The 21,521-nt window shown below is 43.8% G+C and overlaps 1 pseudogene; it reads left to right on the plus strand.

Moving 5' to 3' along the window:
* Positions 1–3,664: 3,664 nt before the first annotated feature.
* LOC119061458 (upstream-binding factor 1-like protein 1) overlaps positions 3,665–21,521 on the plus strand; it is a 29,486-nt pseudogene continuing 11,629 nt past the window's right edge.

Below are 21,521 nucleotides of genomic sequence, written 5' to 3' on the forward strand. Positions count from 1 at the left end.
ACGTTATAAGTCCAATTACTAAAACTATTTAAAACCTAATTCACTGCTGTTCTTTTAAATTGGAACATCTTGAACTGCCATCCAGTTTTCTATTCCTCAGTGAACAACTGACAGTTTATGTGATGATATTTCTAGGACTCAAGAAGCCCTTTTTGGTTCATGTCTTTTTTCTCATTATATAAGTAACATATCATATTTACAAGTGATTGATAGGGACAGAGTCACATCTATCATTACAGCAGTTTTAATTTCACCTTTTATAAGATTATAGTTACTCCATGACTAACTAGGAGTATACATGCCACTCAGCAGATTGTTCTCCTCTGCAAGAAAGAGGAAAAGATCATCCACAAGAAATCAGAATTGAAGAACCCTTTCAGGTGGTCCCACCAAGGGGGCAACACTCACCTTGGGAGCTGTTGAGCCTGTCCATCAGTTTAGTAATGGGCAGTGCAGGGAGTTTGGGCCACAGAGGCTGAGGCATGTGTAGCTGCACCTGCTCACTCCTGTAAAGAGGAAGATGCAATTAATCTTTTGGTGCCATCATCATTCAACTGAATGTTCTTCATCACAATCCTTTTGTGGGTTAGGACTGTACTATTCTTAGGGAATCTCTCTTTTTTTTCTTCTTTACCTACTTCCACTCCAATTTCTCAGAGGTACTTGCCTCTGTTACTTAATTCTGGGTAAATCAAGTCTTTGCATTTTCAGTTCTTATTGATTGTGAAATATCAAACCATAAATGACCAGTCTTATAGAAAGGTTTGCATTGAGCCTGACAACGTGAAAAAATACTCACTTCTGATCAAGAAGAGAAGGAAAACATATACTGCAAATCACATGCAAATAGATGAGCGCAGAACAAGTGAAAATACTCTCAGAAGTTATATCTTCACTTTGTTCAAAGTAACTGGATCTTTTTCATGGCCCTCATGAATCCCACTTAGCATTGAAGAACAAACTCACCTTCTCATTTCATCTCCTAACTCATGTCAAGAAAGGAAAGAGAAACTTAGGCTTCTTCAGAAGTAGGGTATTCTGCCAAACCAGTTTGGGTTTGTGGAGGTTTGGAAAAGTACTAATCCTAACACTTGCAAACTGCCTTGAAAATTTATTTTCCTTTTCCTCTCTAAAAATAATTTTGACCATATCTTGTCATAATCTAAATTCTTTTGTAAATGATTTTTAATTTTTTATTTCTGTGTCATTGGTATATTATTATATATTGCTTTTATTAATTTAGGGTGTACAGTATTAATGATTCAACATTTTTATTCCTTACAATGTCATCACAACATTAAGTCTAGTAATCTTCTGTCACCGTGTATACTTAATTAAAATAATATTATTGATTATATTCTCCTTCCCTTTTTACCCATTCCCCTGGACCCCTACTTTTGGTAACCATCTGTTCTGTTTTTATGTTCTTGAAAAATTCGGAACACTGAGTGTGAAAAGAGGGAACTGTCTGTGCATTGCTGTTACTCTCAGCTCTGTGCCTAGGAGTCTCTCCTAAGGCTTGTCCTGAAAGAGTAATATGACCCAAATTAATGGCATATGAAATCAATGATATCACCTCAGAAGCAGGAAATATATGGGAGCTTTTACCAAATGTTTCTACATTACCCACTTGCAGACCAGAATTAAAAGACCTTAAGAAAGTTTTTCCTTTCTGGTGTTTACTGGAGGAAGAAACAAAAGTAGATTTTGAGAAGAAAAATATTCCTCATATAAATCTCCATAATCACAATTCCATAAGGCATGTTTATGCATGGTCAGGCCAGGAACAGACTGTATTATTCCCAAGTGGGAGCCACTCTCTACCATGGATGCAGGAGATGAAGAAATATATATCTTTGGTATCAAATACATAATGGAAATGTATTTTCACTAATGGTGTGAGCTTCCAATAATATAAAATATTCCCAGCTAAACAGTCCACTTTACCTTAAGCAACTCTACATCTGGTTTCAGACACATGTTCATGAGCTTGTCATACATTGCTTTTAAGTTGATCTTCTTTTCAGCCACTTCAGCCTCAAGTTTTTCGAGTTGCTCAAATATCGTTGACCCCCCCTTAATAAGACTCTCTTATTAAGTCTTTAAAAAGATTCTCTCAATATTGTTTTTTCTCCCTAATGGAGAACCAGTTGAAATGTCTCAGAAAAATCCCTGGTTTCATCTTGGAATCCATAGATATACATCTGCAGAGAAATGGATTTCCCAGGTCACATACTCGGCCCAACCTTACCCACCTCCACTGAAACAGCAGCTGCTGTACTGATTCATATTCTCTACCAATAAGCTTCACATGTCCTAAATTCAGGTTCCCCCACTTGTCAGTAACCATTCATTCATTCCTCTTTCCTTCATTTATTTTCCACTCTTTTTAAAAATACATTTTATCATATTATTACAGTTGTTCTATTTCCCCCCTTCATTCCCCTTCGCCCTGCACAACCCCTCCCCTACCATTCCCTTCCTTTAGTTTATGACCACATGTCTCAAGTTCTTTAGATTCTATATTTCCCACACTAATCTTGCCCTCCCCCTATCTATTTTCTACCTACCATCTATGCAACTTATTTTCTGTATCTTCTCCCCCCTTCTCCTCCTCCCACTCCCCTGTTGCTAACCCTCCATGTGATCTTCATTTCTATGGTTCTGCTCCTGATTTAGCTGTCCTCTTAGTTTGCTTTTGTTTTAGGTGTGGTGGTTGAGAAGTGGGAGTTTGCTGTCCTTTCACTGTTCATCTTTTTTATCTTCTTTTTCTTAGGTAAGTTCCTTTAACATTTCATATAATATGGGCTTGGTGATGATGAACTCCTTGAATTTGATCGTATCTGAGAAGCACTTTATCTGCCCTTCCATTCTAAATGAAAGCTTTGCTGGATAGATCAATATTGGTGTAGGTCTTTGAATTTCATGACTTGGAATACTTCTTTCTAGCCCCTTCTTGCCTGTAAGGTCTCTTTTGAGAAATCCGCTGACAGTCTGATGGGAAGTTCTTTGTAGGTGACTGTCCCCTTATCTCTTGCTGCTTCTAGGACTCTCTCTTTCATTTTAATCTTGGCTAGTATAATTATGATGTGCCTTGGTGTGTTCCTGGTTGGGTCCAACTTCTTTGGGACTCTCTGGGCTTCCTGGATTTCTTGGAAGTCTATTTCCTTTGCCAGATTGAGGAAGTTCTCCTTTATTCTTTGTTGAAAGAAGTTTTCCACTGGTGGCTGTTCCTCTTCCCCTTCTGGTACCCCTATAATTCAGATGTTGGAATGTTTAAAGATGTCCTGAAGGTTCCTAGGCCTCTCCTCATTTTTTTGAATTCTTGTTTCTTTATCCTTTTCTGTTTGGTCATTTTTTTCCTCCTTCTGGTCCACTCCTTTGATTTGAGTCCCAGTTTCCTTTCCATTACTATTGGTTTCCCATGCATTTCCATTCATTTCAATTAGTTTAGCCTTTATTATGTTTCTCTCATTTGTGACTAAAATCAACCAGTTCTGTGAGCATCCTGATCACCAGTGTTCTGAACCGTGCATCTGAAAGTTTGGCTATTTCTTCATCGCTTAGATTTATTGGCTCTGGAGCTCTGAGTTGTTCTTGAGCCATGTTTTGATCTGTTCATGAAACATCCCGACTTACCCGAGGCCCCTGACTTCACTTCATCATGAAGAAGAGGGCTCAGTAATTCCAGATGCACCCTGAGCTGAATAACCAGGAGCTGACCAAGTTTCTGTCTAAGAAATACAAGGAACTCCCATAACAGATGAAGCTGAAATACATTGAAGATTTCCAGAGAGAGAAAGAGGAGTTTAAGGAGAAACTGGCTCAGCTTAGAAAGGACCACCCTGATCTAATGCAGAACTCTGACACATCTGTTGTCCCTAAAAGGAGCTCAAACAAAGTCCAAGAGAAGTTTTAGGAAAATGTGGGAAAAGTGAAATCTCCCTCAGAAAACTATTTTTCTGAGAAGGTAAAATTCGGTGGAGAGCCCGAGAAGCCTCCAATGAATGAATACCACAAGTTACACCAGGATTTGTGGTCAAGTAGGGAGCTGCAAGACCTGCCCATGAGGGAGCGCATGGTGGAGATTGGCAGACGCTGGCAGCATCTCCCGCTGAGCCAGAAGCAGCATTACAAGAAGCAGGCAGAGGAGCTGCAGAAACAGTACAAGGTGGCCCTGGACCACTGGCTCAGCAGTCTGTCCCCTGAAGAATATGCTGCTTACAGAGAGAGATCCTATGCTAAGCGTAAGAACATGAACATGAATGAAGGCCCGGGCCCCAAGATCATGGGGAAAGAAGTGCTCTGTCCCTGAGCCAGGGCTCTGCAAGGAAGGCTTGCACAGGAGCAGCGGCTGCAGGCTCCAGAGACAGAGCCAGCAAGGACTAGAGGGGGCCATTCTCAAGGCTCACGGAGGCCAGAAGAAAATAAGGAAGATCAGAAAAAGGATGAAAGCAGTAGCTCCTCAGACTCCAGCAGTGGGGATGAAGATGAAGACTGTGAGGACAGCAGCTGCTGCTCATCTTCCTCTGGGGTCACCTCTGACTCAGACTCCAACTGTTACCGAACAAGAAGAGGAGGTCCAAGGGAGGGGCAATACAATATTTGGCCCACCTAGGGATGCCCAAAACTGCTATACAACAGGGGCCCCTCCCAAAAACAAAATACTAAAATCTACTGGGCCCTTCTGTCCGCCACCAATTGGAAAGACATCTCTTAATGCCAGAGATTTGTGAAAAGGAAACAAAATGTTTATTTAATGCTATTCAGGCCTAATGCCACCACTAAAATATCAAAGTCCTTTATGTATACACCTACACCTGATACAGGGTGCAGCCAAAGGGGGCCCCCCAAAAAAAGATTTGGAATGGTGTCCAGAATTCAAAGTGTATAGAAATATTGGAGAGACATATAAGATGTCCTCCACCCCCCCCCCACAGGGGGGAAGAAAGAATGGAGCCAGGGCCATTGAGAGCTATTTTGCATAGCAACAGTTTTGGAGCTAACCTCTGAGGAATGGTTATTTAACATATCTATACCCTTTAACTGGTTTCATAGATATGTTAAATAGCAGTGGCCAAGTTTGGAGCCAGGCAGGGGCAGAGAGAAGGAACTAGCGAGGACTGAGTAGCTGGGACTCAAGATGGGATCTATGAGCTGTTCTCCTGAGGGAGAAGGAACTAGCAGAAACTCAGAATGTAACTAGGGGCTGCTCTCCTGAGTGAGGAGGGCTTGGACTCAGGATGTAACGAAGGGCTGCGCTCCTGAGTGAGAAGGCCTGGGAGAGAGCCAGGCGGTTTCAGCAGAGTGAGGACCCCCTCTTGGTGAGGTGAAAGAGGGAGCTACGTGGTTTTGGCAGGGTGCAGACCCCCTCTTTCCCAGGTGAAAGGAGAAAACCACGCAGCTTTGCCAGAATGGAGATCCCCTGCAGCCAGGTGAAGAAGAAAGCCACATGCTTTTGGTGGAGGTGCGGACTCCTGCAGCTTTGGTAGAAGAGGCCCACGCGGCTTTGGGGTGTCCCCTTTGGCCGCGGGGCCTGAAAAGCAACAGAGACTTTGACTGGAACTGGGTACAAAGGACTCTTGCCAGTGGACTATGAGAGGGTACCACAGTACTTTGGATTAACTCGAGATCCTGCACGGTGACACAGCTGACGGTGCCAGTGGCCTGCAACACAGACGTGTGCTCTTTTCCTGATTTACGGTACCCGGAGTTGGGACAGGGGGAGAAGGGAGCGCTGTGTGGGTGTAGGTGTACAACCTAAAGGACTTTGATATTTTAGTGGTGGCATTAGGCCTGAATAGCATCAAATAAACATTTTGTTTCCTTTTCACAAATCTCTGGCATTAAGAGATGTGTTTCCAATTGGTGGCGGACAGAAGGGCCCAATAGATTTTAGTATTTGGTTTTTGGGAGGGGCCCCTGCTGTATAGCAGTTTGGGGCATCCCTAGGTGGGCCAAATATTGTATTGCCCCTCCCTCGGACCTCCTCTTGTTCGGTAACAGTTTTTGGCGACTCCGCCGGGACGATAATTGTCCGTGGCAGACCGACCCCCTCAGGTGCGAGAGAGTGAGGCTTTGGAATTTTCCCAGTCTCTGAGCATTTCTCTGCGCTCTTGAGGGCATCGGCCGCCTAATCACGCCTGGAAAGGTGAAAAGGAAACAAAGCGGGGAAGGAGCAGAGATGTGAAAGTGTTTTGGGTTGAAAACTTGGTTTCTGACTGCTCTTTGGCAATAATGGAGCTGGAATTGTGGGCGATAGCAGGGGAAATACCTGGTCTTTACGCCACCTGTATTCTTTTTGCTCTGAACCTTTGTTTGCTTTGTTGGAACTGTATGAGTAGCTCTACAGGGAAGCGTGTAATGGTTCAGAAGGAGAAAGGGATCTTAGAATCCCTCCCTGATAGACCTCAGGAGGAGAAAGATGATGAGGAAAGAAACCTCATTAATGCTCTGAACCCAGGGAATGAGGGACCCCAGACAGCAGTGTCTCCCGTGCTGACACTGCTTTCTGGGGAGGTGGGGCCCACTGCGGCTTCTCCTGCCCTGCAAGTGGGAGAAGTCTCCACCACGGATTCGCAGCCTCTGCAAGTGGGCTCTGCTCACCCACCGCAGCAGAGGTTGCCAGGAGCCACTTTGGCTCCTGAAAACGGAGTAGCAGAGCCCCCACCTTCACAGGTGGGCAGAGCCTGCTCTCCACCTGCATTGGTGACTGCAGCCTCAGTGCACCACCCCCACTGGGTAGAGAGTGGCTTTGTGGTGTCCCCTTGCCCGCTGGTGGAAGGGGCCTTGGGGGCTTCCAGGGCTCCTGAAACCGGAGTCCTGGAACCTTCCCAGGTGGGTGGAACCAGAGTCGGGGTGCTGCCATTTTGGGTAAAATGGATGAGTCACGTGAGTGCCCCACCATGGAGGACAGAGCATGCACGGGCATCACCATCTTGGATGACCCCTCTTGCATGGGTGCCGCCATGCTGGATGACCCCACGTGCATGGGCGCCGCCATCTTGGAACTGGATAAGGCTTCTCTTCTGATTTATGGTCTGTATGCTGCTGCTGTGTGGGCACTGCAGCAGTCAGGTTCTCTGTGTAACTGGTTCTGATAGTAATGGCTCTGGTTTTGAAGGTCATGAACTGAGGTCCAAGAGTGACCATCTGCTTTATAGGGTATTTGCAAGGTATAAGCTTCAGAAAGGTGCAAAATGTCCCTGTGAATCTAGGGACTTTTAGTGGAAGGTACCTGTAGTGCTATAGACTTTTAGCTGCCACATACTGAGTTTAAGTAGAGTCCTTCCCAGTGTGGGAAAGGGACCAAGATTAAAAGAGAGTGATGGTTAAATCTAGATGAGTAGGAATAAGTATAAAGGATATGAAAGTTTTGAACCTGGAATAAAGGAAACCTCAACTACTTGTTTTCTAGTTTCATGGGGAAAACAAATTTCTCACATGTGGTTCTGTTTCTGATCAGAAACCTGTATTATAAGACCTAGTGGTCACTGTAGCCGGTTGGGGAGAATGCCTTTGCCACCCGGGACCCAGGAAAGGTCAATTGTGGCTGATGAGTGTATCAGCCTGAGGCAAAGAGCATGTCTCTGCCATGAGACTGGATTGGAAGAGAGCAAGTCTCTGCCACTGGTTTTGCTTCTGATCAGAAACTCTGTGTACCTGAAGACCTAAGAAAGGTCACCTGTAGCCGGTTGGGGAGAGTGCTTTTGCCACCTGGGACCCAGGAAGGGTCATTTGGGGCTGATGAGTGCTTCAGCCTGAGGCAAAGCAGCATGTCTCTGTCAAGAGACCGGGCCTGAAGGAGCATGTCTCTGTGAGGCACCAGTGGAAGCATTGGTGCGAGAGAATGTCTCTACCTGTATTGTTTCGGAACACTGTGTTTCAGATTTTGCTCTGTATCTGCTCTGAAAAGGAAATTGAGGATTCCAAGAAAGATTGAAACTTCATACTCTGTAGGAAAGTGAACAAGGAAAAGGATTTTCCATTATGATTTATATTTTTCTCCCTACCTGATCTCCAGAAATTTGGCATTCTAAAGGAATGAGTGATGACATAAAGTTTTCTTTGCATAAAACCAGTAAGACCAGTCTTTAATAGTAGTTTTGTTAACCAGGACTTTGCCTGGAATGTCACGCCTGAAGGAGGCATGTATGGGTTCTGGTCGTTACCAGAAAGCCCTGAGGAACTGAGATTGACCTGTGAAGCTAGTGAAAGCCCACAAGAAAAGCCTGGTACTTTAGTTGGTTGTGCGGTTCGTGCCAGTATTTCTAGGGAAGGAACGAAGGTTGCTTTCCTGAAAGTTGGCTAAAAAGGAACCTGTAGGCACAGTGGAGGCTCAAAGACTTGAGTGAAACAACTGGTACAGGCAAAGCCAGATGGCAGGTGTGTGGCTCTGCGTTTGTGCCCTGAGGGGCGGAGTGAGAAGTCAATCTGAGGGTTCCCTGTGTCAGTTCCAGCAAAGTAGACTTAGGGATCATAAGTGATCCAGGCTGCTCTTGGTGTGTTTATGCAAACAAACAGTCAAAATCAAAAGCGGGACCTAAAGTAGTCCCTGAAATAACAGTGAGGGTGATCTTAAGGAGAAAAATTATAATTCAAGGAAAATCACAATGCTCAGTATTACACATCAGAATGGCGCAGCTAATTGTCTTGAAAGTTTGTTTTCATTTGAAAGTTGAAACCAGGTTTGTGATGTTACCGAAAATGTACAATTTACAGGTGCAAAGGATCTTGCAATGGAATGTCTTCCCAAAAGACAGTCTCACAGCGCAGAGACTGGTTTGGGGATTGTTGTGTGAATTAACCTGTGCGTTCTGTTTTCATAGAGTGTATGCCTATGACCTGCCTATGCCTATGAGTGATTGGTTGCAATATAGGCCTCACTTAAGGAGCCCATCTTCGTCATCGCCCCCCTGAGACTCAACGGTTTGGCTGAACTAAGTAGTTGGGTTGGTAAAGGGCTGGGGCGGTCTGTGGCCTCACTTTAAACTGATTTTCGCTTTTCTGTCTTGATGGCTTGGACAGAAAGGGTGCAGATATCTGAAAGGAGGGAAATCTCAATGTATTCCCTTCAGCCTGAGTGGAGTATAGTGGAGCACGAGAGTTTTTAGATAGGTGTAACATGCCTTGTACACCTTCCACTAGATAAGCCATTCTTTATTGAAGTGTCTGCCTTTGTCAATTAATGGTTATGATTTAATTGTGCTTCCAATTTCTTGCCTAATCTGTCACCTCCAGAATATGACCTGACCAGAATGCCAACAGTCCAGTAATGCCAGCCTTTGGACACCAAGCCTGCGACGTCCAGGTGACAGCCAACTGACCAGGACCCTGTAAGGTCTTTCCCCTTGCAGGAAGGACTCCCTCTGTGCTGCACTCCCCTCCCCTTTCAGGGCACCCCTGACCTCGGAGTACGTAGGACAGCGTCCATTTTCAGCTCGAAGCAGTTACAAGAAGATGAGATCTGCGTCCATTTTCCTTTATATGATTATAAAGGTGTATATCTGAAAGGAGGGATATTGATACAGGGTGCAGCCAAAGGGGGCCCCCCAAAAAAAGATTTGGAATGGTGTCCAGAATTCAAAGTGTATAGAAATATTGGAGAGACATATAAGATGTCCTCACCCCCCCCCCCACAGGGGGAAGAAAGAATGGAGCCAGGGCCATTGAGAGCTATTTTGCATAGCAACAGTTTTGGAGCTAACCTCTGGAGGAATGGTTATTTAACATATCTATACCCTTTAACTGGTTTCATAGATATGTTAAATAGCAGTGGCCAAGTTTGGAGCCAGGCAGGGGCAGAGAGAAGGAACTAGCGAGGACTGAGTAGCTGGGACTCAAGATGGGATCTATGAGCTGTTCTCCTGAGGGAGAAGGAACTAGCAGAAACTCAGAATGTAACTAAGGGCTGCTCTCCTGAGTGAGGAGGGCTTGGACTCAGGATGTAACGAAGGGCTGCGCTCCTGAGTGAGAAGGCCTGGGAGAGAGCCAGGCGGTTTCAGCAGAGTGAGGACCCCCTCTTGGTGAGGTGAAAGAGGGAGCTACGTGGTTTTGGCAGGGTGCAGACCCCCTCTTTCCCAGGTGAAAGGAGAAAACCACGCAGCTTTGCCAGAATGGAGATCCCTGCAGCCAGGTGAAGAAGAAAGCCACATGCTTTTGGTGGAGTGCGGACTCCTGCAGCTTTGGTAGAAGAGGCCCACGCGGCTTTGGGGTGTCCCCTTTGGCCGCGGGGCCTGAAAAGCAACAGAGACTTTGACTGGAACTGGGTACAAAGGACTCTTGCCAGTGGACTATGAGAGGGTACCACAGTACTTTGGATTAACTCGAGATCCTGCACGGTGACACAGCTGACGGTGCCAGTGGCCTGCAACACAGACGTGTGCTCTTTTCCTGATTTACGGTACCCGGAGTTGGGACAGGGGGGAGAAGGGAGCGCTGTGTGGGTGTAGGTGTACAACCTAAAGGACTTTGATATTTTAGTGGTGGCATTAGGCCTGAATAGCATTAAATAAACATTTTGTTTCCTTTTCACAAATCTCTGGCATTAAGAGATGTGTTTCCAATTGGTGGCGGACAGAAGGGCCCAATAGATTTTAGTATTTGGTTTTTGGGAGGGGCCCCTGTTGTACAGCAGTTTTGGGCATCCCTAGGTGGGCCAAATATTGTATTGCCCCTCCCTCGGACGACCACCTCCTCTTGTTCGGTAACACACCCACACAGCGCTCCCTTCTCCCACTGTCCCAACTCCGGGTACCGTAAATCAGGAAAAGCGCACACGTCTGTGTTGCAGGCTGCTGGCACCGTCAGCTGTGTCACTGTGCAGGATCTCGAGTTAATCCAAAGTACTGTGGTACCCTCCCATGGTCCACTGGCCAGAGTCCTTTGTACCCAGTTCCAGTCAAAGTCTCTGTTGCTTTTCAGGCCCCGCAGCCAAAGGGGGCACCCCAAAGCCGCGTGGGCCTCTTCTACCAAAGCTGCAGGAGTCCGCACTCCACCAAAAGCATGTGGCTTTCTTCTTCACCTGGCTGCAGGGATCTCCATTCTGGCAAAGCTGCGTGGTTCTTCCCTTTCACCTAGGAAAGAGGGGGTCCGCACCCTGCCAAAACCACGCGGCTCCCTCTTTCACCTCACCAAGAGGGGGTCCTCACTCTGCTGAAACCGCGTGGCTCTCTCTCTCATCTGGCCAAGCGGGGACCCTTTGTGTCCTGGCGCCAGTCTTTTCCAAGCTCCCACACAGGCCTTCTCACTCCGGAGCCCAGACCCTAGCTTCATTCCGAGTCCAAGCCCTTCTCACTCAGGAGAGCAGCCCTTAGTTCCCATCTTTAGTTCCCCAAGTTCCATCTTCAGTCCCTGCTAGTTCCATCTTGAGTCCCCATCCCCTACTTTCTCCCTGGCTCCAAACTTGGCCACTCCTATTTAACATATCTATGAAACCAGTTAAAGGTTATAGATATGTTAAATAACCATTCCAGAGGTTACCTGCAAAACTGTTGCTATGCAAAACAGCTCTCAATGGCCTGGCTCCATTCATCCCTTCCCCCTGGGGGGGGGGGCAGTGAGGACATCTTATATGTCTCTCCAATATTTCTATACACTTTGAATTCTGGACACCTTTCTAAATCTTTTTTTGGGCCCCCCCCTGGCTGCACCCTGTATCACAACTGAGCTTTGTTCATTCCCAAAATGGTGGGACAGAGAGCTTTCCTACAAAAGTCCTTGGCAGTGGCATTAAAATAAAGGGCTCTTCGCCATCTCTTTACATTTTCTTCTTTTTATCCTTCCCTCCTCAAAAGAAAACATGACTTGTTGGATAAATAGGTATCTGTGCAGGACCTTCTGGCTTTTCTATTCCCCAAATCTACCCTCCCCCCAGAGAAAAACCTCATGCAATTAAGGCTCTTGGAATAAACAATGAGACGATTGGGCTGTGGATGGCACACTGGCATGAACCGAGTGTTCTCAGATGAGAAGTTTTACTAACCACATGTTCTGCCTGTCCGAAGCAGTGGGGACACCCTGAGCCAATGGACTTTCTCTATGGAACTGTCTCTCAGGACTCTTGCACTGGAACTGGGCAGTGGAAGATTTGACTGATTAAAAGTAAGATAGTTGCCTTTAAGAAAATTGTCGGGGTTTTTACCACAGTTGCTATTGTGGAGGAAACTATTTGTTAGATTAATTAAAAAAAAGTTGGCAAAGCAAATGAACAAAATAAAAATGTCAAGCCCCACGGAGCTGTCTCCCTGCTGTCTGATGTAAAGAGTTGGTCTTCCCCATCCGGCAAGTGGGCGGGGCGTGTGGGCAGCAGCACTTCTGTATATATCTATCTCAGAGACAATGAGATTTTTCTCACTGATTTCAGAAATTAGAAAAAAAAATTTAAACTCTCTGTCTACATTTAAATTGGGTGCTTTTTAGAATTAGTCCCCTTTGATTCTTGGTACCAATTTCCCAGGTCATGTCTGAATTTATTCTGGTTTCCACCACAACCATTTCCTAACACTCTATGTGCAAATAAATCACATTTTTACCATATGCAAAATTTTAATGTATTATCTTACATGCATGTGTATATATAACTATTTTATTACACTAATCTGTCTGTGAATTCATGTTCTACTACCACACTGTTTTAATTATTTTGTTTAGTGACACATTGAAAGTCTGTTTATAGCCAGTGCCACCTCATTATACTTTCCTTTTCTAAACATTCCTGGCTATTTTCCCTTTTTGTTCTCATGGATATTAACATTGCATAATCACTTGTATTCTTTATATATAAAAACAGTTCGGACTTGACAGTTTATCTTATTCCTTGATGTCTTAGTAAAATCTTTCATTTTTGTTTTAGAAGCGTGCGATTACAGTATCAGACAATAATGACAATCTTTGCCATTTTTATACTTCTGCCAGTGAATCATGATTTTAATTCATACACTATCAAATGTATTCAGCATCTACTGTTCTGTATGCCTTTTCCCGGTTGCATGGGATACAGAGATGAAAGTAACAACTCCTGACTTTGTCACCATCACAGTCCAGCAGAAAGGAAGGACCTGCAAGTATAATGAGGAAGAGGCAGGAAAGCACACACACCGGACAAATGAAGGCTAAAATTCTGCATTTTCTGCCCTAATAAGATAGCATTGGTGAAAATAACAATCTCTTTACTTACTTTATTTCCTCATAACACATCATGAACTGGGAATAAAATTATAATTATATAAGATGTAAGTGAAGATTAGCTTTAGTGCTTATAATATGCCTGGCTCAGAGTTGATTCATACTCACAAACAAAAAAGGTAAGTTAATTTCTTCGTTCCTGCCATAGTTCTCACCTCACAGGATTCTCTCTTCCCCTTCCTTGCTCGCAGCTCCTCTTTCAACCAAGTTCAGGGGTTCACTAGCTCTTCTGGGCACCAACCTCTCCAAGTGACTGCCAGCTCTATCCAGGAGCGGAGCCAGCTGCGGTCACCTCACAGGGTAAGTGCAGGGGGAGAGAGACCACCCAGGACCACCCAGCCACTCCCTCCCAGCAGCATGCTACCTGGGCCTTCTGGTGTGATCTGTCCTCCCTCCGTGTGCTCCCCCAGGTCCAACGACTTGAGGTGGCTGCTAGCTCTTCACTGAGGAGCAGAACCTAACTCCCTAGAAAAGCACACGGGGCTGTCAAATATGAGTGCAGGCAGAGCCAGGGGTAGGGCCAGGAGGCCGCGGGGCAGCCACAGAAGTTCGTGGGGTTTGAGGGTCCCCTCAGGGCACCCGCCTTTGAGTCAAGTACTGAACCTCCAAGGATTCCAAAGACATGTCAAGCAGCGAGCAGATCTGGACTTTGTGAGGAGACTCCTACCACCTCCCTCCTGAGTGCAGTCTCTGAAGGAGCCGCTAGGATTCTGTGGCACCCACCAGTCCCTTCTCCACACCTGGAGTTTTGAAAGCTCCTGGAGAAACACTCATTTTACTCCCTAGCAGGGTGCCCATCATGCTGCCCAGGACAGCTATGAATGTGGCCCAACACAAAATCATAAACATACTTAAAACATTATGAGATTTTTTTTGTGACTACATGTCACAATGTATTTAGTGTGTGGCCCAAGACAACTCTTCTTCCAACGTGGCCCAGAGACACCAAAATGTTGGTGCCTACATCTCTGCTGGTACCTGAGCCATGGCTACTCCTGGAAACTTCCCAGGGCTAGTGGAGCCTAAGGTTTTTCCTCAAATTCTCTTGAGATCCAGCCCTGGGACAATGAAGCTCTCTCCTCTCGCAAGTCCCTGGGTGCTAGTGTCTGACTTGCTACACCTGGGAGAGCTGGTCTCTCAGATCCTCTTGCCCAGACCACATGTAACTGGCTGCAGGACAGTCTCAGGGAAATGGGGATTCCTCTGGTTTGCTTCCAAAACACCAGAGGGCCCATTTCCCAACTAGGCCTTGAGCTGGATTTGTTGGAGCAGGTCTCCCTCTAGTAGCCAGATGCTGGAACCAGGGACAGTACCTAACCTTCTTGAACTTGGCCACCACCTACCCTGGACCACAGGCTCATTGCCCCTGAACCAGACTTCAGAGATGTGTTTTCTTGAATGACTCTGGTGGGATCCAAGGACCCAACTCTACTTTCAAACACTCAATGTTTTCCAGTAGATTGACTTCTATACATAATTAAATATTTTCCCTGGAAAAACAGAGTTAAATAAAACAATGTAATTTACATTTACAAAAATAACAGTAGTAGTAACAGTGAAATTTGTGTCCAAGTTTTAAAATGAAATTTAAAAAGTGACCCTAAAATACAACATTTAATGCATACTTGACTATAAATTCCTAAAAAGTATTGGAAGTGTTTTGACGCAGGCAACATAATCTATTTTTTAAAAATATATTCTGTCCTTTCTTCTTAAAACAATGATGCACATTGAGTAGGGAGGCCCCCTGAGTTTGCCCTGATAGAGAGATCACAGAAGGGAAGGGTGGAACTGCTGAGGCTAGAACTTTGGTATCATGCAGCAGATTCCCTTTTCCTCTACGTAATAAACACTACACTATATTTAAAGAAAAAATACAGAAACCAGTTTTAGTTAAACATCTAAATGACAATTTTCTCACTTATAAATTCTAATCCATTTTTGAGGAGTCGGGTTTTTGTGCCAAAGAAAAACAACTAGAAGTAGTAGTCTCATTAGATATCTAGGGTAAAGCAAACTTTGTTCTACAAGAACTACGTAATAATAGACTGATACAGGTGAACATTTTTGAACTGAAAGGTTATATGCATGCTATTTGCAAATTCTACCAATGACCACCAAAGCTCTCCAACCAAAGATAGTTTCATCCCTTTAACATCTTTTCAGTTACCTCCAGGTAGTCTGTACATCCTCAGGTTAGGGTGGTAGGACCCTAAACTATAGGTGGGATGAGTGGCAGATGACTATGCTGGAAATTCTGGGTCACAAACAAGGTCACAGAAAACCAAGGCCCTGAAAGTTGCTTAGCCTCTGGCTCCTCACTTCAGCAACAACCAGGAAAGGAATCTGGAATGTCAGCCAAAAAAGAGCTGCTGAGTGTGTACACATATACATGTGTGTGGAGGGGGACATTGGGATAGACAAGTTGGAAACCCCTTCCTCCCCACCATTCCCATCCCACCCAGGTCTTTGGTTCCTTTTCTAAATGTTTTAATAAAACTAAAAGATAACCCATAGACAGGGAGAAAATAGTTTCAAAACATATCTGATAAAGGATTTGTATCCAAAGAACCCTTACAATTCTATAATGAGACAAAAAATTCAGTGATCATTGTACAATTTATAAGATTTGAGTAGGTACTTCACTGAAGAAAATATCTGGATAGCAAATAAGGACATTGTCTTAGTCTGTTTGGAATTCTAACAAAAATACTGTAGACTAGGTGGTTTATAAACAATAGAAATTTATTTCTCACAGTTCTAGGGGCTGAAAGATGCAAGGTCAAGATGCTGGTGTATTCAGTTCCTGGTAAAGGCCTATTTTCTGGTTTGTAGGCAGCCGTCTTCTCCATGCCCTCACACGAGGGACGGCTCTGGAGTCTCATTAGGGTATTAATCCTATTCATGACGACTCCACCCTCATAAGCCAATCACCTCCCTAAGGCCCTGCCTCCAAATTCAATCATATTAATGATTAGATTTCAACATAAAAAAAGGTGCTCAATGTCATTTGTAATATATATGCAAATTAAAACTACAATTTTACATTTATATGATATTTCCAAAAAGGCAGAAATATAGAGACAGAAATTGGATCAGTAGTTGCCTAGAGGTGGGGATTGAAATAGGGATTGACTGAAATATTATAGAGAATCTTTTTGGAAGACTGGAAGTATTCTAAAAGTGGATGTGATGATGGTTACACAAAATAAATTTAATTAAAATGTATTAAAATCAGACTTCCACCAAGATGGAGGCGTAGGTGGAAGCACTGCACCTTCTCACACAACCAAGTTTAAAAGCAACAAAGTTTTAGCAACAAAAATGCAGCCAAACCACAAAAAAATTGAACTACACGGAAGTCTGACAACAACGAACCCTTCAGCCAAACTGGTAAGAGGGGCAGAGCCAGCAGCAGAGTGGGGTAGGGCAGGAAAGATCCACAGGACTGACCCGGGCACACAACCCAGGTGTGCCAGCAGCCGTAGGTGGATCCCAGGTGTGGAGTAGTGGGCGGACCCACTGAGGGCACAAAGCAGTGGACCCATTGAGGGCTGACCACAGTCACACATTCGAGTGCAGATAAACCCATGAAGGAGCGAAACGGTGAGACAGACCATGCAGGCCCCAGTGGCAGAAAGTGGCAGAGGGGAACGCCGTTGTCCCCCTCTGACCCCACCCCCACATACAGCATCACAAACCAGAGACCTGGGTGGCCTCTCTCTGACCTGCCCCCACATATAGCATCACAAACCAGCTTCCTGGGTAACCCCGCCCTGGTGAACACCTCCTCGTACATAACAGGCAGGAACAGATCAAAACATGGCTCAAGAACAACTCAGAGCTCCAGAGCCAATAAATACAAGTGATGAAGAAATAGCCAAACTTTCGGATGCACAGTTCAAAACACTGGTGATCAGGATGCTCACAGAACTGGTTGATTATAGTCACAAATTAGAGAAACATAATGAAGGCTAAACTAATTGAAATGAATGGAAACGCACAGGAAAACAATAGTAATGGAAAGGAAACTGGGACTCAAATCAAAGGAGTGGACCAGAAAGAGAAAAAAAATGACCAAACAGAAAAGGATAAAGAAACAAGAATTCAAAAAAATGAGGAGAGGCTTAGGAACCTCTAGGACATCTTTAAACGTTCCAACATCCAAATTATAGGGGTACCAGAAGGGGAAGAGGAACAGCCACGAGTGGAAAACTTATTTGAACAAATAATAAAGGAGAACTTCCCCAATATGGCAAAGGAAATAGACTTCCAGGAAATCCAAGAAGCTCAGAGAGTCCCAAAGAAGTTGGACTCAAGGAGGAACACACCAAGGCACATCATAATTACATTAGCCAAGATTAAAATGAAGGAGAGAGTCCTAGAAGCAGCAAGAGATAAGGGGACAGTCACCTACAAAGGACTTCCCATCAGACTGTTAGCTGATTTCTCAAAAGAGACCTTACAGGCAAGAAGGGGCTAGAAAGAAGTATTCCAAGTCATGAAATCCAAAGACCTACAACCAAGATTGCTCTATCCAGCAAAGCTTTCATTTAGAATGGAAGGACAGATAAAGTGCTTCTCAGATACGATCAAATTCAAGGAGTTCATTATCACCAAGCCCTTATTATATGAAATGTTAAAGGAACTTACCTAAGAAAAAGAAGATAAAAAAGATGAACAGTGAAAGGACAGCAAACTCACAGTTATCAACCACCACACCTAAAACAAAAGCAAACTAAGAGGACAGCTAAATCAGGAGCAGAACCATAGAAATGATCACATGGAGGGTTAGCAACAGGAGAGTGGGAGAAGGAGAAGGTACAGAAAATAAGTAGCATAGACTGTAGGTAGAAAATATATAGGCAGGAGGGTAAGATTAGTGTGGGAAATATAGAATCTAAAGAACTTGAGACACGTGGTCATAAACTGAAGGGGGGATGGTGGGGGAGGGGTGTGCAGGGTGGAGGGGAATGAAGGGGGGAATAGAACTGTAATGGCATAATCAATAAAATATATTAAAAATGTATTAAAATCATCTTAAGTGGATGAATGTTATAGTATGTAAATTTTCCCTTAATTAAGCTGGCAAAATTATTATAGGCTCCAAAAAGTTTTTTGTTTATTAATGGGGTTATATTAGGTTATGCCACAAGAGAAATTAAATGAAAAAATAATAAAATTATGTATTAAATAATTTAAAATAAAATTTATAAAACCATCTAGACCGAAGGGCAAATAATGTCTAAATATTATTATAAAAATAGTTTTGACCGCACAGACTGGCAGTGTTCTCAGAATGCATTTTGAGAATCCTGTAGTGAGGACACAAGTCCTGATCCCCTACTTACTGGCTGTGCAGGTGGGATAGGGAAGGCAATGGTCCAAAGGCTGGGCCGCCCGGACCATGGGTCATCAGGCCTATACCTCGTTGCTTGATGTCTGGGGCCCTGAAAACAAAGGGTGCTGCATAGTAGCCATCCTGTAGCCCTCCCACAGCACTATAGCTGTATGGGCCAAAGGGCTCCAAATCTGCCACTCCCTTCTCCCCACTACAGACTGCAAGAAGATATAGCAGCAACTCCACAGCCTGGATTCCCATCCTTGTGCTATCGAATAGAGTTGGGGTGCCTTTTGCATTTTTAAATATATTTTAATGTTTATGCTATTACAGTTTTCCCAATTATTTTCTTCCTTTTATCCCCCTTCACCCTGTACCCCCATCCCTCTAACCTCTTCTGCCCCTTAGTTCATGTCCATGTTTTGTACATATAAGTTCTTTGGATTCTCTGTTTCCTATACCATTCTTAGACTCTCCCCATCTATTTTATGCCTACCATTTATGCTTCTTATTCCTTGAACCTTCCCCACCTGCATTCCTCCTCTCCCCATCCCCACTGAAAACTCTCCATGTAATCACCATTTCTCTGGTTCTGTTCCTGTTCTAGTTGTTTGCTTCATTTTTGTTTTATTTCAGTTCAGTTGCTGATAGTTATGAGTTTGTTGTCATTTTACTGTTCATAGTTTTTTATGTTCTACTTCTTAGATAAGTCCCTTTAACATTTCATATAATAAGGGCTTTGTGATGATGAACTCTTTTAACTTGACCTTATCTGGGAAGCTCTTAATCTGCCCTTCCATTCTAAAGGAAAGCTTTGCTGGATAGAGTAATCTTGGATGTAAGTCCTTGACTTTCATAACTTGGAATACTTCTTTCCAGCCCATTTTTGCCTCTAAGGGTTCTTTTAAAAAATCAGCTGATAGTCTTATGGGCATTTCTTTTCAAGTAAGTCTCTTCTTTTCTCTTGCTGCTTTTAAGATTCTCTGTTTATCTCTAATTTTGGGTAACAATGATGTGTCTTGGTGTGTTCCTCCTTTAGTCCAATTTCTTTGGGACTCTCTGGGTTTCTTGGACTTCTTGGAAGGCTATTTCATTTGCCAGATTGGGAAGTTCTCCTTCATTATTTGTTCAAATAAATTCTTCAGTTTCTTGCTCTTGTTCTCTTTTGGCACCCCTATGATGCAGATGTTAGAGTACTCGAAGTTGTCCCATAAGTTTCCCCTAAGCCTCTCCTCATTTTTTTGAATTTTTGTTTCTTCATTGTGTTCTGATTGAATATTTCTTTCTTTCTTCTTTTCCAAATAGTTAATTTAAGTCCCAGTTTCCTTCCTTTCACTGTTGGTTCCCTGTGTATTTTACTTTATTCCACTCTAGGTAGCCTTGATTTCTTCCTTAGTTTTGTGACCAAGCTCAATCAGTTCTGTGAGCATCCTGATTACCAGTGTTTTGAACTCTGCATCAGATAGGTTGTTTATCTCTTTGTCGCTTAGCTCTCTTTCTGGAGTTCTGATCTGTTTTTTTTTTTTTTTTAAATTTGGGCCATATTCCTTTGTCTCGGCACACCTGTTATGTTGTAAGGGGTAGGACCTTAGGTATTTATCTGGAGGAGGCAACCCTCTTTGCTGCATTGTGGTGCTGTCTGTGAAGGAAGGGTCAGAGAGGCAATAATGCTGCTCACTCTCTCAGCTCTAGCCCCAGTTCCCAATGAACTCTCCTATGGGATCTTCTCCCACCATGGCAACCCTGCAGTATTTTACAGTTAGCTTTGAGTCCTTAGTTTCCCATCCAGGCAGCCCCACCTGGCCAAGGACCTCTCCACTCTGCTGCCCATTTCCCATCTCTACCCCTCCTATCAGTGTGGGTGAATGTTTCTTTAACTCCTTGGTTGTTGGAATTCCACGCAGTTTAATTTTCTGGCACTTCTGGTTGTTTATTGTTTTTAAATTGGTTGTTATTCTTTTGGTTGTGTGAGGGAGCAAAGCATTTCTACCTATGCCTCCATCTTAGCTGGAACTCCCAATGTTTTTTTTTTAATTGTTCATCCTGAACCACCTAAAGCAGCATCTTAAATGAATATTGAGCTAAGTCAGAGATTTTTAAAGTATGGTCCAGGAACCAGCACTAGCAGCAGCATCTTATAATTTGTTCAATATGCAAGCTCCCTGACCCTACACCAGACCTACTGAATCAAGAAACTCTGCAGTTTAGGCTTAGCCATCTGTATTCTAACAAGACCCGCAGGTGATTCTGGTGTACCTACCAGGCTAAATCAGTGCTGATGTTAGTTTCTGAGAACAATCCCTTGTTAGATAGGAAACAGCACAGCTGGGAAGGGAAGTCTCTTTCTTCTTCCTCCATCTCTACCCCTTCCTAAATTTGGACCTTCTGGGTGGAGAGACAGACAATCACTTTTGGGTTCTGGGAGCAAACAGGATCAGGCAACAGAGGTTCCTTGAGGACAAGCACCAACTGGAAGGTAAGGAAAGAGAGTTGCATAAAACAAGATTACCTTACTTGTGCCTGTTTCCTTGTCTCTCTCTGTAGTTTTCCTGAAATCTTTGGTAAAACCTTTAATTAGTTCCAGCCTCATCTTTTGACCCACGCTTGAAAAGAATCAGGACTCGTGTTCAACAAGCATATTAATGTGGACCAGCTTTACCTGAGGTTACCTCGATGGTTACAGTAGTTATTCAGAAAGGTTTCAAAAAAGCAGAGCTGGACTAAGCACAGCCCTGTATATCTAGCAACTTCAGAGCAACTTGCACGTTCTGAGCTTTACTTCTGTTAATGAAATAGGCTTCATTTTTGTTCATTCAAAGGTCTACAGTTACCACAGCAACTGCAGTTTACATGCACCTTCCTAATATAGCCATACACACTTAGTTGTACTACTTGCAAAATGTTTTAAAATATAGAATAACAAAAATTTACATGAAATTATTTTAACTTATAATACAGATAGTTTTTTTGTTAATAATTTTAATATACGCTATTA

Source organism: Artibeus jamaicensis, unplaced genomic scaffold (assembly GCF_021234435.1).
Source record: "Artibeus jamaicensis isolate MK-2021 breed Jamaican fruit bat unplaced genomic scaffold, CSHL_Jam_final contig_64, whole genome shotgun sequence".
Taxonomy (NCBI): domain Eukaryota; kingdom Metazoa; phylum Chordata; class Mammalia; order Chiroptera; family Phyllostomidae; genus Artibeus; species Artibeus jamaicensis.